We start from the raw sequence: 15,396 nt of genomic DNA, 5'->3' as shown, positions 1-15,396 counted from the left end.
TTTGAGTCAATCCTTCAACCAGTGGGAAGACCTGGGGTCATAGGGGTGGGGGAGGGATGTGTGTGTGTGTGTGTGTGTGTGTGTGCATGCACGCTGAGGAAAAGGGGGTCACTCAATCCTCACCTCCACTCAGAAGGACCCAAAAGCTGGAGATATGAAACAACAGGCAAACACATTCTAGCCCAAGGTGCCATGAATTATGTGGACACAGATGCCAAATATTTGCCCACTGGCCACAGGAGGGGCTCAGCCAAACACCAAAGTGAAGGAAAACTCAGAGGGCCTGGGTTCTTGATCTCTGACAAACTGAGCCATCCTGCAGCTATCTGATCCCTGAGGATTGGAGGCAGAGGGCAAAGGGAAAGAAACCAGGTTGCAGGGGACTGAGAAAGTGCAGCCAGCATGCCACTGGTCACATAAGCGCATTAATGAGCGCATCTTATCCCTTACCCTGGGGCAGTAGAGGAGTGTGAAGGTCATTAGGGGAAGGGAAATGTATAAAATGAGTTTTCCCCTTGCACACTAGCCCTGTGCCGTTTCTAGATACCTGTAAGTTACTGAACTGGGTTCCCTTTGGAGAGCCCAGCTTCTTGTTCCATGTGAAGTGAAAGTCACTCGGTCTTGTCCGACTCTTTGTGACCCCATGTACTACACAGTCCATGGAATTCTTCAGGCCAGAATACTGGAGTGGGTAGCCTTCCCTTCTCCAGGGGATCTTCCCAACCCAGGGATCGAATCTAGGTCTCCTGCATTCCAGGTGGATTCTTTACCAGCTGAGCCACCAAGGAAGACCTCTTGTTCCATAAGTGGAGTTTATTCATCCATTCAACAAGATTTTCCTGAGCACTTTAAGTACCACCAACTGGGACAGAGGGCACAGAGCTGCTTCACTGTTCCCTAGAAACTCTCCACAGGTATAGGGTAGCAGCAAAGATGTTTATGTACAAACATCACGAAAGCCTGTGAACCCTACCCCCAGCCTGCACACAGCTGCTCCCGGGCTCCCTGTCACTCACAGGGCCCAGGGTCCCGCAGAAGAGCCAGCGTGCGATGAGCGCACGGCCACCGTGGCCCTGAGCGCGGCCCTGCCACACCCTTGCTCTGGGCCGAGCCTGACATCAGCTTCAGGGGGCCTGTGGCCAGGAGGGTTCCTGCTTCAAGATGCTGTGTGGGGTCAAAGGGCACAGCCTGATCCCATAAAACCCCACAGAGCTGGTCTTGGTGAGGTTGGGCCTCCCCTCCCCCAGAGCAAGAGACCCTGACACTGAGAGCAGTAAAGGACAGTGGAGGGGGCACTGAGTCCTTAGGACCCTCAGATCAAGATGCCTCTGTAGCCAGATCGCCCAAGGATATGGGTTCCTTTGAACTTCTCAAAGGTCTGGAAGAAAGCCTGGCCTTTTCCAAGCTCTGGCCCAGGCTGTGTGTGGCGAGGCAGCCGGTGAGAGGCACAAGTCAGCAAGCTGCTGCGTGCTCAGCCCTGCTCCTGAGGCCGCGCTTTGGGGCAGACCACAGCTCCTGGAGCCATGCTCAAGTGCCCTCTCTGGAGCCAGTCTGTCTTTGACCCCCTCCCTGCTGTTCTCCGGAGGATGGAGGCCTGGCCCGGCTGCACCTTCACTGGGTACTATGAGAGGTGCCCCTGGCAAGGCAGCGCCCGCTCTGGGGCTACGGAAGATACACGCCCTCCCTTCCTGGTGTCCTGTCCCCCTCAGGCCACACAGCCCTCCTGCAGGGACCTCATCTGAGGTGGACGCCTTGTGTGCTACGTTCCATGGGGCGGCCAGTATACTGAGGCCGAGGACTTCCAGGGTTATGACCAAGACAGTTTGGTCACTGTACCCACAGGGACCTCATCCCTCCACAGAGAGACTCAGGGTCTCAAACAAGCTAAACCTCCCTTTGGTCAGAATGCATCAGGACCAGCCCCCCAGTTGCAGGGTGTGCCCGTCCTCACTCCCAGAGCTATCCAAAAGCAAACCACCAGGGTTAACCCAGACCTGAACAGTCCTCCAGCCATGCCCAGCCTAGACTGAGCCTGACTGCCTCCTACCCAACTGCCACCACCAGGCTCCCAGTGCCCTGAAGCTGCCCAACCCTGAGCAGGATGGACCCCACCAAGGGCAATGACCACACAGCACTGCCAGTTCTGATCCCTGGGCTATACAGATAGATATCCATGGGTCAGACTCGTGTGACATTTCCCATCCCTGGTGGGTAGTGTGGGGATGGGAAGAGGTTTGTGGCTAATTTTGCCTTGCAAGTGACCAGGAGCCCAGATGCAGTCTGCAGAATGCTCCTAAGAGGTGAAGTGAGAGCAGGAGAGGGTCTGCCCAGCCTTGCTCTCAGCACTCTGGTGGCTCACCTCTCCTCTAGTCATCCTGGCCCAGCGGGATGGGCCAGGGCCACCTCCGTATCACTGCGGGCCGCAGCCGAGGCCTCACAAGGGGAGCAGAGCCAAGGAGAGGAAAAGGAGGTGGGGGCAAGGAGGGAAAAGACCAGCGCAAACGGCCAGGGCCCAAAGTCACCTCAGTTGTTAAGATCTCTACCAGCCACCCAGTGATTCCAAGAGCACCACCCCTGCACCCCTTCAGGGCCACCTTCCTGGTACCTCAGGTGGGTAGAAACCAAGGAAGCAGAACCAAGAAACCTCACCACGGGGCCGTCTGATTGCAAAGCTCTCAACAGCTATTACACAACACGCACTCTTCTGCCTTCTCAACGCTGCACAGATGCACAGCGGAGACCCGGAGCTAAGGGACGGTCCTGTCCTCCCGCAGCAGGATCTCCGGGGCAGTTGCTACTCAGTCCGGGTCTGAAACTTGGACGTGGCCGCTCAGCGCCCCCTGCCGGCTCCTCCGAGAGCGTCGCGCACGCAGGCAGGAACCGGAGACGCAGCAAGGATGCTCACAAACAAGCAAGCTGTCTAGGCTTGGAACACATCCTGCAGACGTAAGAGGAAAGACGGGAACACTTCAAACAAGAGTTGATCCTAAGACGCAAATGACCTTTCAGAACGAAAAGTGTCGAAGTCAGGTGGATGGTGTTCCCACGGTCTGAACTCAGAACGCACGACTCAAGTAAGGTCTGATCGTTGACTAAAAATAAAACAACAGTAAAAAAGGCCAGAAATGGCATGGACCTAACAGAAGCAGAAGATATTAAGAATACACAGAAGAACTATACATAGAAGTTCTTCATGACCCACATAACCACGATGGTGTGATCACTCACCTAGAGCCAGACATCCTGGAATGCCAAGTCAAGTGGGCCTTACAAAGCATCACTACAAACAAAACTAGTGGAGGGGATGGAATTCCAGTTGAGCTATTTCAAATCCTAAAAGATGATGCTGTGAAAGTGCTGCACTCAATATGCCAGCAAATTTGGAAAAGTCAGCAGTGGCCGCAGGACTGGAAAATGTCAGTTTTCATCCCAATCCCAAAGAAAGGCAATGCCAAAGAATCTTCAAACTACTGCACAATTGCACTCATCTCACAGGCTAGCAAAGCAATGCTCAAAATTCTCCAAGCCAGGTTTCAACAGTACATGAACCATGAACTTTCAGATGTTCAAGCTGGATTTAGAAAAGGGACAGGAACCAGAGATCAAATTGCCAACATCTGTTAGATCATCAAAAAAGCAAGAGAGTTCCAGAAAAACATCTGCTTTATTGACTATGCCCAAGTCTTTGACTGGATCACAACAAACTGTGGAAAATTCTTAAAGAGATGGGAATACCGGACCACCTGACCTGCCTCCTGAGAAATCTGTATGCAGGTCAAGAAGCAACAGTTAGAACAGGACATGGAACAACAGACTGGTTCCAAATCGGGAAAGGAGTGTGTCAAGGCTGTATCTTGTCACCCTTCTTATTTAACTTATATGTAGAGTACATCATGAGAAATGCTGGGCTGGAAGAAGCACAAGCTGGAATCAAAATCACTGGGAGAAATATCAATAGTCTCAGATATGTAGATGACACCACCCTTATGGCAGAAAACGAAGAACTAAAGAGCCTCTTGATGAAAGTGAAAGAGGAGAGTGAAAAAGTTGGCTTAAAGCTCAACATTTAGAAAACTAAGATCATGGCATCTGGTCCCATCACTTCACGGCAAACAGATGGGAAAACAGTGGAAACAGTGAGAGACTTTGTTTTGGGGGCTCCAAAATCACTGCAGATGCTGACTGCAACCATGAAATTAAAAGATACTTGCTCCTTGGAAGAAAAGCTATGACCAAGCTAGACAGCATATTAAGAAGCAGAGACGTTACTTTACCAACAAAGGTCTGTCTAGTCAAAGCTATGGTTTTTCCAGGAGTCACGAATGGATGTGAGAGTTGGACTATAAAGAAAGCTGAGCGCTGAAGAATTGATGCTTTTGAACTGTGGTGTTGGAGAAGACTCTGAGAGTCTCTTGGACTGCAAGGAAATCGAACCAGTCCATCCTAAAGGAAATCAGTCCTGAATATTCATTGGAAGGACTGATGCTGAAGCTGAAACTCCAGAACTTTGGCCACCTGATGTGAAGAACTGACTCATTGGAAAGACCCTGATGCTGGGAAAGATTGAAGGGGGAGGAGAAGGGGATGACAGAGGATGAGATGGTTAGATGGCATCACCAACTCAATGGACATGAGTTTGAGTAAGCTCTGGGAGTTTGTGATGGACAGGGAAGTCTGGCGTGCTGTGGTCCATGGGGTCGCAAAGAGTCGAACACATCTGAGCAACTGAACTGAACTGAAAAAACATATAAGGACAGAAAGGAAACAGAAAGTATGTGTGCACTTTCTGTGAGCCAGGCACTGTTCAGGAGCTTTGCCTTTACTGTCTCACAGTGCTCCTCTGCAATGGTGCTATTATGAATTAAATTAGTAGCTGCAAGGGGTGAGGCACAGAAGTGGGAAGTAACCTGTGAGGCCACTTGGCCAGAATGGCAGGGCAGAGAGACACATCAGCAAGGGCCATGGGAGCAGAGTGTCTGCTTAGGGAACATCCCCTCCCGGGGTATGCAAGGACAGTTACCCAACCCTGGGTGTGCAGGAGTGGTAACACCCCCACCCATTCCAGCCCCATCCCCCAACCCCACTGATATGCGGAGTCCGTGATCCCAGAGCAGCAGGTCGTGTCTGTCTACTGCTCCTCCTATTCGTTCTCCTCTGGTGACTAAAATCAACCAACCAACAAAGTGTGTGTGAGTCCACGGTCAGATGGGCCCCGCCACCCACAGTGGAGAAGCCCCATGTCCCCTCCCAGAAGGTGATCTCCTGCAATTGCATGAAGCTGGAGGAGGGGGTGGGGGAAGGGGTGGGGCAAGCTGAGGACCCTGGAGCGGCTGGGCAGTCTTGGGGCTTGGGGTTCATCCTGGAGGTGCAGGGTCACCTGAATCTGCCTCCTCGGCTCCTCGGAGTCACTGCCTGGTCTTCTCTCCCACTTGGTTTTCTACTAAAAGATGAAGTTGTGCCTATCTGCCTAGCAGGAGAGGTCAATGATTTCAGGAGGCAAAGTTCAGCCCTGTTGACTTGCGTGACTCCCAGGCCTTCCATAAAATACAAACAAGACCAGTCACTGGGTGGCTCCTGGCATCAGGGGCATTAGGGCGCCCTGAGCCAGGCTCTCCACACTGGGAGGAGGGAGAGCAAACCCGTGACCTGGGCAGATGCAGGGCAGGGAGTGCGTTTAAACCTCCAGACTGACAGCACCTGGGGACCCTGGCAGGGTCTCAGCCTCTCCTCTGCCCTCAGGGGAGGGACAGGGCTGACCTTCGAGATGTCCCTGCCTTACTCAAGAGCGAAGTAGAGCTTTGGCAGCTCACCCGGGCACATCCGTGCCAGGGACGCACCCAGAACAAAGCACAAAGGAGAAGGAACAAATCTGGCTTGTCCACGGGTCGGAGCGTCATCGTGTTTATCCAACAACACAGAACTGGTGCAGTAAGGAATCATCCCTGCCAAAGGCAGATCCTCTCTGGCCAGACCCTGAGCACCAGCCTGGGCCCAGGACTCCAGGCCGGTCCCTCTAGGATTTGGGAGGTCAGGCAGCCTGGACAGTGTCCACCCACCCCCTCACCCCCACCCAGGGAGAGCAGGGCAAGCAGGGGCCTCAGGAAACCAGCTGGAAGGGGGTGCTGTGGGGGCTGTGCTGTCACTGATCGATGGAGGCCTTTCTGGGTCAGGGTGACACAGTCTGCCCTCGTTTATATCCTCAGGGCTTTAAATCATGGTGACAGCCCCGCTGGGCTCTGACTGCCTGGGGGCTTCCAGGGCCAGCTCGGCTGCTCCTCACCTGCTGGGGAAGAGGGAACAAGGGAGGAAGAGGGCTTGCTGCACTGCACTCCCCGCTCCCATCTGCTCCAAGCCACACCCCAGCTCCTCTTGGGCCTCTGTTTATAATCATCAGAGCCAGACTCTCTTTTCACTGACTAGAAGCTTCCTAAACAGAAATGTATATACATACATATACATATACATAAGCCAGAAAAAAACTGATTGACACAACAGCTCACACTTACCTTGTATTATTGCTAAGCTTCAAAGCAAACACCTGCTACTGTCAACAGAGCAAATGCTAGAGCACTAGGCTGGCTAAGTTCTTTCTTTAAACAAATTCTACCAAACCTCTTCAATCCTACTGGGCTGGAGGAAATTCTGAGTGCCCAACCAACTTTCAGTGCCAGACCAAACCTCTGAAGTCTAATGCCTCTTGCAAAAAAAAAGAAATTAAAAAACACAGCACACAAGAAAGCCTTTTTATTTTTTTGAGGGGGAGGCCACAGTAGCTCACTCTCCATATGGTGGCTGCAGAAACACGTAGAAACAGAAATTAGGCAGGAAATAAAAACCAGGCTATCCAGAGCTGTAGGAAAGTTTGAGGCAGCAAAGTGACAAGGAGAAGGGAAATGGGTGGATGATTTCTTCTCTGAGATCAGAGCTGAACTACCCAGCCAACAACAGGGCGAGCCATGCAATTATCAGACAGCAAGCAGGTGTTCCTTATGCTCTCACTATGTGTTGCTGTTGAGTTTGGAGTTTGAGGTTGTCTCTGAGATGATCTGGGCTCTTCTGGAAAAAGAAATTCAGCCTTAGAAATCTAAATTATCCAGAGACGCCCATTGGAGCCTTTTCTGTCCTGCTTCTTATGACAGAAGAGATTCTGTTTCTGACGCAGGGGTGCCAGAGATGTACTGCCATCCGTTGATTCAACTCAAGGGAGATGCTCAGGAGGTCAGGAGACTCCTCAACTTGCATTGTGGTTGGTGGGCTGTCACATCACTGTTTTCTCCGAACAGGAGGCTAGGGTTGGGGTTTCCTTCAAAGGGTAGAGTGGGTGCCAACACCACCTGGAAAACGTGCTGCTCAGAGAAAGCGTTGTAAGTTTACAGCCCGTGACAGCCACCTGGGCAATTTGGAGTTTTATTCTCTTATTATCAAAGTGGTAATTGAGGGGGCATTGTAAAATGGGGCTCTGATTAGGACTCCGAATTTATATTCCAGCTGGGGAAAAACACATGCATGTCACTGACAAACTCTCAATGAGCTATTGAAATGAGTAAGAGACACTTCATACTGAGAGTAATGGAAAGAGCAGCTGCTAGCAAACCCCAGACAAAGGAGAGGGCAGAGTGGGCAGGGACCTTGGCCTTTTTGCAGGAGGACTGGGATGATTTGGGACAAGAAAAGGCAAAGGCATAGCTGTCAGGGGCACCTAACAAAGTGGGCAAAGATAGGAAGTGCACACAAAACCTACAGATTTCTGAGGACATATAATCCACCCAGCAGGTGGGGAACTTTCCCCTGAGAAGGAGAGAGAGGATGAGGTCATCAGTCATATGGGAGTCATTGGGCTCCTAAGGAGGAGAATCAAGATATTGAAATCAATATTTTACAGAGATTCATCTGGTATCAAAGAATAGACAGGATAGAAGACAGAAGAAAAAGAGAGAGAGTCTCTAGGAAGCTCCCAGAGCTCGCATGCTGAGGACCTCAGAGATAGGAGGAAGCAGGCAAGGTGACAGCTACTCCGCATCAGAAAGGGCAAGGCTCTGGGTCCAGGCGACTACAGCAGGCAGCGGGGGAGGGAGACATGTGCAGATGCTGAGCTCTGTTTCCAACTAACTTGGTAGAACCTTCCATTGAAGCTTCTCTAGCTGCCACCATTGTCACATCCAAACTCTACCTGCACATTGGAATCTTTTCCTGCCAGTGGACTAAGCTCTGAGGCCCCTTGGGGCTATTTTCATTAACAAAAGTTTCAAGTGTTCTCACAGAGACCCCAAACAATCATAACTCCAGGTAGACATGGATTTATCTCTCTGTAATCATCCACATTTCATGCAAAGATGGGCACAATAAAGGACAGAAATGGTATGGACCTAACAGAAGAAGATATTAAGAAGAGATGGCAACAATACATAGAAGAACTATACATAAAAGATCTTCAGGACCCAGATAACCATGATGGTGTGATCACTCACCTAGAGCCAGACATCCTGAAACGCGAAGTCAAGGGAGCCTTACAAAGCATCACTACAAACAAAACTAGTGGAGGGGATGGAATTCTAGTTGAGCTATTTCAAATCCTAAAAGATGATGCTGTGAAAGTGCTGTACTCAATATGCCAGCAAATTTGGAAAACTCAGCAGTGGCCACAGGACTGGAAAAGGTCAGTTTTCATTCCAATCCCAAAGAAAGGCAATGCCAAAGAATCTTCAAACTACTGCACAATTGTACTCATCTCATATGCTAGCAAAGTAATGCTCAAAATTCTCCAAGCCAGGCTTCAAAAGTACATGAACCATGAAGTTTCACATGTTCAAGCTGGATTTAGAAAAGGGACAGGAACCAGAGATCAAATTGCCAACATCTGTTAGATATCAAAAAAGCAAGAGAGTTCCAGAAAAACATCCATTTCTGCTTTATTGACTATGCCAAAGTATTTGACTGTGTGGATCACAACAAACTGTGGAAAATTCTTAAAGAGATGGGAATACCGGACCATCTGACCTGCCTCCTGAGAAATCTGTATGCAAGTCAAGAAGCAACAGTTAAAACAGGACATGAAACAACAGACTGGTTCCAAATCGGGAAAGGAGTATGTCAAGGCTGTATCTTGTCACTCTGCTTATTTAACTTATATGCAGAGTACATCATGTGAAATGCCAGGCTGGATAAAACACAAGCTGGAATCAAGGTTGCTGGGAGAAATATCAATAATCTCAGATATGCAGATGACACCACCCTTATGGCAGAAAGCAAAGAAGAACCAAAGAGCCTCTGGATGAAAGTAAAAGAGGAGAGTGAAAAAGTTGGCTTAAAGCTCAACATTTAGAAAACGAAGATCACGGCATCTGGTCCCATCACTTCATGGCAAACAGATGGGGAAACAGTGGAAACAGTGAGAGACTTTATTTTGGGGGCTCCAAAATCACTGCAGATGCTGACTGCAACCATGAAATTAAAAGATGCTTGCTCCTTGGAAGAAAAGCCATGACCAAGCTAGACAGCATATTAAGAAACAGAGACGTTACTTTGTCAACAAAGGTCTGTCTAGTCAAAGCTATGGTTTTTCCAGGAGTCACGGATGGATGTGAGAGTTGGACTATAAAGAAAGCTGAGCGCTGAAGAATTGATGCTTTTGAACTGTGGTGTTGGAGAAGACTCTTGAGAGTCTCTTGGACTGCAAGGAAATCGAACCAGTCCATCCTAAAGGAAATCAGTCCTGAATATTCACTGGAAGGACTGATGCTGAAGCTGAAACTCCAGAACTTTGGCCACCTGATGTGAAGAACTGACTCACTGGAAAGACCCGGATGCTGGGAAAGATTGAAGGGGGAGGAGAAGGGGATGACAGAGGATGAGATGGTTAGATGGCACCACCAACCCTATGGACATGAGTTTGAGTAAGCTCTGGGTGTTGGTGATGGACAAGGAAGCCTGGCATGCTGCAGTGTATGGGGTCACAAAGAGTTGGACATGACTGAGCAACTGAACTGAACTGAATCATCCACATGTGATGGCCCATGGTCGCCTGTATCTCAGACCAGCTCCCCCCTCCCCAGTGGCTCTACTATCCCTGTGGTATTCTCTTCTTAGTGTTCTCCGAACTGGCTTGCTCCAGCCTCCATGGTCTTGGCAGCAGGATGGAGGAAGGTGTGGAAGGAGAAAACACCATTTCCTTTTAAGGAAATGACCTACAAGTTGCACCTACATCTTTGGTCAGACCCAGTGTGTTGCCACATCCAGGGGCAGAGAACTTGGGAGATGGAGTCGGTGTCATGGGCAGCCTGGGTGAAAGTTCCATAACCCTGAAAAAGGGACAGACGGCTGCTGAGGGGTCAGCTGCAGTTTCTGTTACAAAAGCACTTCACCTAAATTAATAAACCAGACCTTTCTGAGCAGTGGAGAAAGAATGGCCCAAGGAAATGATGGGACCATTAACAGAAACAAGAGGAGTGAGGAGGGGCCAGCAAGACAAGCGAGATGATTAATTCGTGTGGGGATGTTGTTTGTTTTATTGAATTATGGTTGATTTACAATATTGCATTAGTTCCTGGTATACAATGAAGAGGTTCAATTATACATAATTCTTTTTCAGATTTTTTTCCATTATAATTTATCTGACAAGATAGTGAGTATACTTCCTGTGCTATACAGGAGAACCTTGTTGGTTATCTGTTTTATATATAGAAGCTTGTATCTGCTGACCCCATACCCCTAATGTGTACTTCTCCACCTCCCTCCTTTGGTAACCACGTTTGCTTCCTATGTTTATGAGTCTATTTCTGCTTTGCAAGCAAGTTCATGTATCGAGTTTTACATTCCACATATAAGTGATACATCATACTTGTCTTTCTCTAATTAGTAGGATAAGCTCTAGGTCCATCCACGTTGCTGTAAGTGGCATTTCATTCTTGTTTATGGCTAAGTAATATTCCATCGTGTATATGTACCACATCTTCTTTATTCCTCTGTCCATTCCTCTGTCAGTGGACAATTAGGTCACTTCCATATGTCTTGGCATTGTAAACAGTGCTGCTATGAACACAGGGCTGCATGTATCCTTTTGAATGCTTTCATTTTTTTGTGGATATATACCCAGGAGTGGAATTGCAGGATGATAGAATAGCTCCATTTTTAGTTTTTAAGGCTCCTCCACACTGTTCTGCATAATGGCTGCCATAAGTTACCTTACCACCAGCAGTATAGGAGGGTTTCCTTTTCTCCACATCTCACATGGGGTGGTCTACTGAACCTCCCAAGGGACACAGCTCCTACATTTGGAGACCTGGCCCTGGAGCTCAGGAGAGACAATGGGTTTGGAAATCCATGCAACAGTCCTGATGGCCGAGACCATGAATGCCCTGCCCTAGGACTGAGAGATGAGCCTTCTCGAGGCCTGTCCAGCCGGCTCACAGCACTGTGGGTGAGTTCCTAGATTGTCTCCAAAAAGACACCATAAATCCTACTCTCCATTACTGTTGCATGTTCCCAATGGCACTGGAGCTTAACCTTGGGGGAAGAAGAATCAGTATTTGAAACTTTGATTGATAATGACTTACCCTTACTAAGCAAGCTGCTGCCTTCTTGATGTCAATCCCTTGTTATATGTGCGCATCTTGGTGGGAACGAGAGACCAAGACAAAAACAGAAGCACTGAGCATTTTCAAGCCACCTCTCGAAGCACCAGCTGCCTTTTGTTGTGGGCGCCAGCATTTTACAGTATCCCGAGTGTTTCACCCCCGTGGCTCTGTCGACCATTTTTAAGGTCTTTACACCAAAAAAGTAGGATTAGTGTCAAATAGATGGATGCCATCACATTCACCTGGCAGAAGAAAGGGTCTCTGGCTGGAATGAAGTTGGCTCCAGAGCATAAAGTGGTCCCTGCTCCAGGCTGCTTGGCAAGATTCTAGCTGAACTGGGAGCCAGCAGCCCAGTGCTCTAGAAGATCAGTGTAAATGTCAAGTGCTGAGGGAACGTGTCAGATGTGGCAGAGAAGTGGGGCACTTTTCTAACCCACAGATCTGTGGAAGGCTCTCAAAATCACAACTGTAAGAATGCTGTTTTGTCTGGTGACATTCTGTGTAGGATGTTTAGATTTACCCTGTGTGCAGGGGAAACCAAGAGTCAAATGTAGTCCAGGTGATGCTTGGCAGTTTGCGTTTCTTTCCAGCCAGCAAGGTACAGTTAGCAGAGAAGTAAAGTCGTGCCCACTTTAGTAGCTCTGTGAACTCATGAGGCAAATGTAGCAAAGAGGCACCTGATGCCTTTGCTTCCAGCGCAGAAGGAAACTAAGACTGACGGAATGCGTCGTGCATGTGGAACACTTTACATACGCCACCTCATTTACCATCCCAACAATCCTAAGGGAGGGGTCTTGTTACTCCTACTCTACAGATAGGGAACCCAAAGCTCTGAGAGGTTAAGTCACTAACCCAAGGTCACACAGCTAGTAAACTGTGTGGCCAAGATATAAGCCCAAGTCAGTCTTCACACTGTAACTCGGGGAAAAGGACGTTTAAGAAGAGGGTCTTCCCTGGTGGTTCAGTGATTAAGATGCCACGTTCTAAATGCAGTGGGGCATGGGTTCAATTCCTGGTTGAAGAACAAAGATCCTGAAGGCAAAATAAAGAACAAGCCATGCTGAATTTATTTCAGCTTAATATTTATGCCATGTCTTAAATAGGGCAGGATAAGACAAAACTTAGGAGTAAGGTATTGGATACCATTTCATAGAATGAATGAGAAGTGGTATAAACACATTATCAAAAATAAATGTGCAGGATATACATGAAGAGGAGTACAGAAAAAGGTGAAATCATCATAAAGGGACTATACCAAGAATTTTTTACTAGGTAGTATTATATAAAATCCTGTATGGTTTTTCTATAAAATCTAATATCTATAGATTAGTAAGATTAAAGTCTATTTTAAAACTAAACTAAATAAGAACAGAAAAGTAAAAATACAATATGTGGCAGCAAATGAGCTTATTGAAAGAAATATGGACCCTAACAGAATGATTAAAATTAGAGGACTGAAAATACCAAATGTTAGTAAAAGTCTAAAGCAGCTGAACTCTCAGACACCATTTGGTCAGAGGTTAAACTGGGTCTTTTTAAAACTGTTTAACATTATCTACTAAAGCTGAACACACACCTGCACTCTGGGCCACTAATTTCACTTCCAGGTAAATACGCAACACAATGCAGATGCTCGTCTGCCAAACACCCAGGCACTCACGGCATGTCTGTCTGTGATGGCCAGTGTCTGGACAGAACCCAGATATCTCTCCAGCAGATGGACAATTCCAACCTTTTAGCTTTAAAGCCATTCATGATTTCCTGCTGTTTCGCTGATCTAACTTTATCCTCCATTCCTTTTCCTTAAAAGCTCAAAGTTCCAAAAAGGCAAAGTATCTCAATACAGGCCCCTGCCGGGTGCTGCAGGGAAATGGTGTTGAATACCCTCGGGCTTATGCAGTCAAGGCAGTTGGGGTCAGAGGATGAAGGATTGTGAAAGGACTTGGGAGTCACACTACTATATATAAAATACTGAATTAATAAGGACCTATTGTATAGCACAGGGAACTCTACTCAATACTCTGTAATGACCTATGTGGGAAAAGAATCTTAAAATCAGTGGATATATATCAATATAGATGTAAAACTATTCACTTTGCTGTACAGCAGAAAGTAGCACAACATTGTAAATCAACTATACTCCAAAAAAAATTTGAAAAAAGAACAAAAACAGCTAAGGAGTCAGACAATTCACTACCCTGGGAAGGCTTGCCTATACTTACATTTCAAAGCATAATAAAAACTGGATCCACTCACTTCTGCTCCAAAGGGCCATAACAATCCAAGAACACCAGTGTTTTGATTTAAAGAAAGAAGAGATTCACAAAAGGGCTAATAAACATACAAAAATGTCCAAGCTCATCAATACTCAAAAAACAAACAAAACCCAGCACAATTTTTGTAAATGTTTTGACATAAAGTGGCGGAAAGGTGGAGATAAGCCTTCTTACTCACAAGGGGAGGGAAGGGGGCAATGGTGCCTTGATACTAAGTCATTGAACACCTGAACTCACATATACACCTTGTCTTTTTTTTGAATCATCTAGGGAAATGATAGTGGATGCATGCAAACCGCAGGGTTAATCTTGGTAGCAAACCTAATAGCCCAACCACAGGAGGTTGATTAAATAAATTATGATGTATCTATCCATTTTGAAATGCTGCAGGAAAATAATGACACAAAAATATATTCATAATATATCATTTGCAAAGTGTATTGAACATATACATAAATCTATGCATAGACACATGAATAGAAACACTCAAAGTCTATATACCAAATTGGTGGGAATATGGGATGTTTACATGTCCTTCATTCTGTTTATCTATGTTTTGAAAGTTTTCTAAAATGAATTCCCATGACTACTGGATTAAGAAAAACAATAAACATTATTATGTTCAATAGTATAAAAGAGTCAGCTGAGAACTGGCTGCAGCCTCGTGGTTCCGGGCAGGAACCCACCCCACACCAGCTCCCACCCACCCACTGCCTCCTGCCCCTGGGCTTCTCCAGCCTTGAAAGCCACAGCCAGCCTCTGTGATGGCGGTTGGCGAAGGATAGGGAGCTTGTGATGCTCCTGGGCTCCTGGGGGAGGAGGAGTGAGATCCCGTCAATGTCTCCTGACCACCCCCAACACACACACACACACACACACACACACACACACACGAATGCCCCCTACACAACTGCCAGTCTTCGCAGGATTAACAGACGAGGTCACTAGGAGTTGAATCCGTGTAACTGAGCTGGCTGCCACCTCACCACCAGACACAGCATTGTTTCTAGGAAATACATTCCAGGTTCCAAAACACTGACTTATTAGCAGTTTTTGGCAGCTGACACACAAGTAAACTGGGAAATGCCCAATTACCTTTTCTGGCAATTAGGGATTGTTCAGTGCCAGCCAACAATGAGGATTCCTGGAGGAGGGCTGCCCTCAAAGGTTCCATCTCTTGCTACTGGCTCGGCGACTGTTAAGTAAATCCAAGCTACGTGACAGTGGAATCTGCAGGTTCACTGACTATGGACACGGGGTCTGGTCAACTCTGCCAGACTCCACGGAGACACCCGCAGGTGCCGGGGATGATGTCACAGAACCCCACTGAGGCAGCCGTCATACTAACTGAAGTCAAACTAGAAAGACAAATATCGTATGATATCACTTACATGTGGAATCTAAAACACGACACAGATGAATTTATCTATGAAACAGAAACAGACTTACAAAGAGAATAGACTTGTGGTTGCCGGGGGGAGGGAGTTGAGGGAGGAAAGGATTGGGAGTTTGGAGTTAGCAGATGAAATAACAAAGCCCTATTATAT

The 15,396-nt window shown here is 47.5% G+C and overlaps 1 protein-coding gene across 4 annotated transcripts in view; it reads right to left on the bottom strand.

Moving 5' to 3' along the window:
- The window catches only part of LOC147343300 (uncharacterized), a 154,934-nt gene that overhangs the window by 118,577 nt on the left and 20,961 nt on the right, over positions 1–15,396 (bottom strand). Inside the window, exon 3 of one of the 4 annotated variants that reach the window (XR_015156710.1) lies at positions 2,650–2,938. The exons of the other annotated variants lie outside the window; for them this stretch is intronic. The gene's annotated coding sequence lies outside the window, so the exon portion shown is untranslated. The remainder of the gene's footprint in view (positions 1–2,649; positions 2,939–15,396) is intronic. 4 annotated transcript variants of the gene reach the window in all.

Source organism: Bos grunniens, chromosome 28, assembly GCF_055505025.1.
Source record: "Bos grunniens cultivar Pamir isolate PY7600 chromosome 28, Bosgru_T2T1.0, whole genome shotgun sequence".
NCBI lineage: Eukaryota > Metazoa > Chordata > Mammalia > Artiodactyla > Bovidae > Bos > Bos grunniens.
This window is presented reverse-complemented; position numbering and strand designations above follow the sequence as displayed.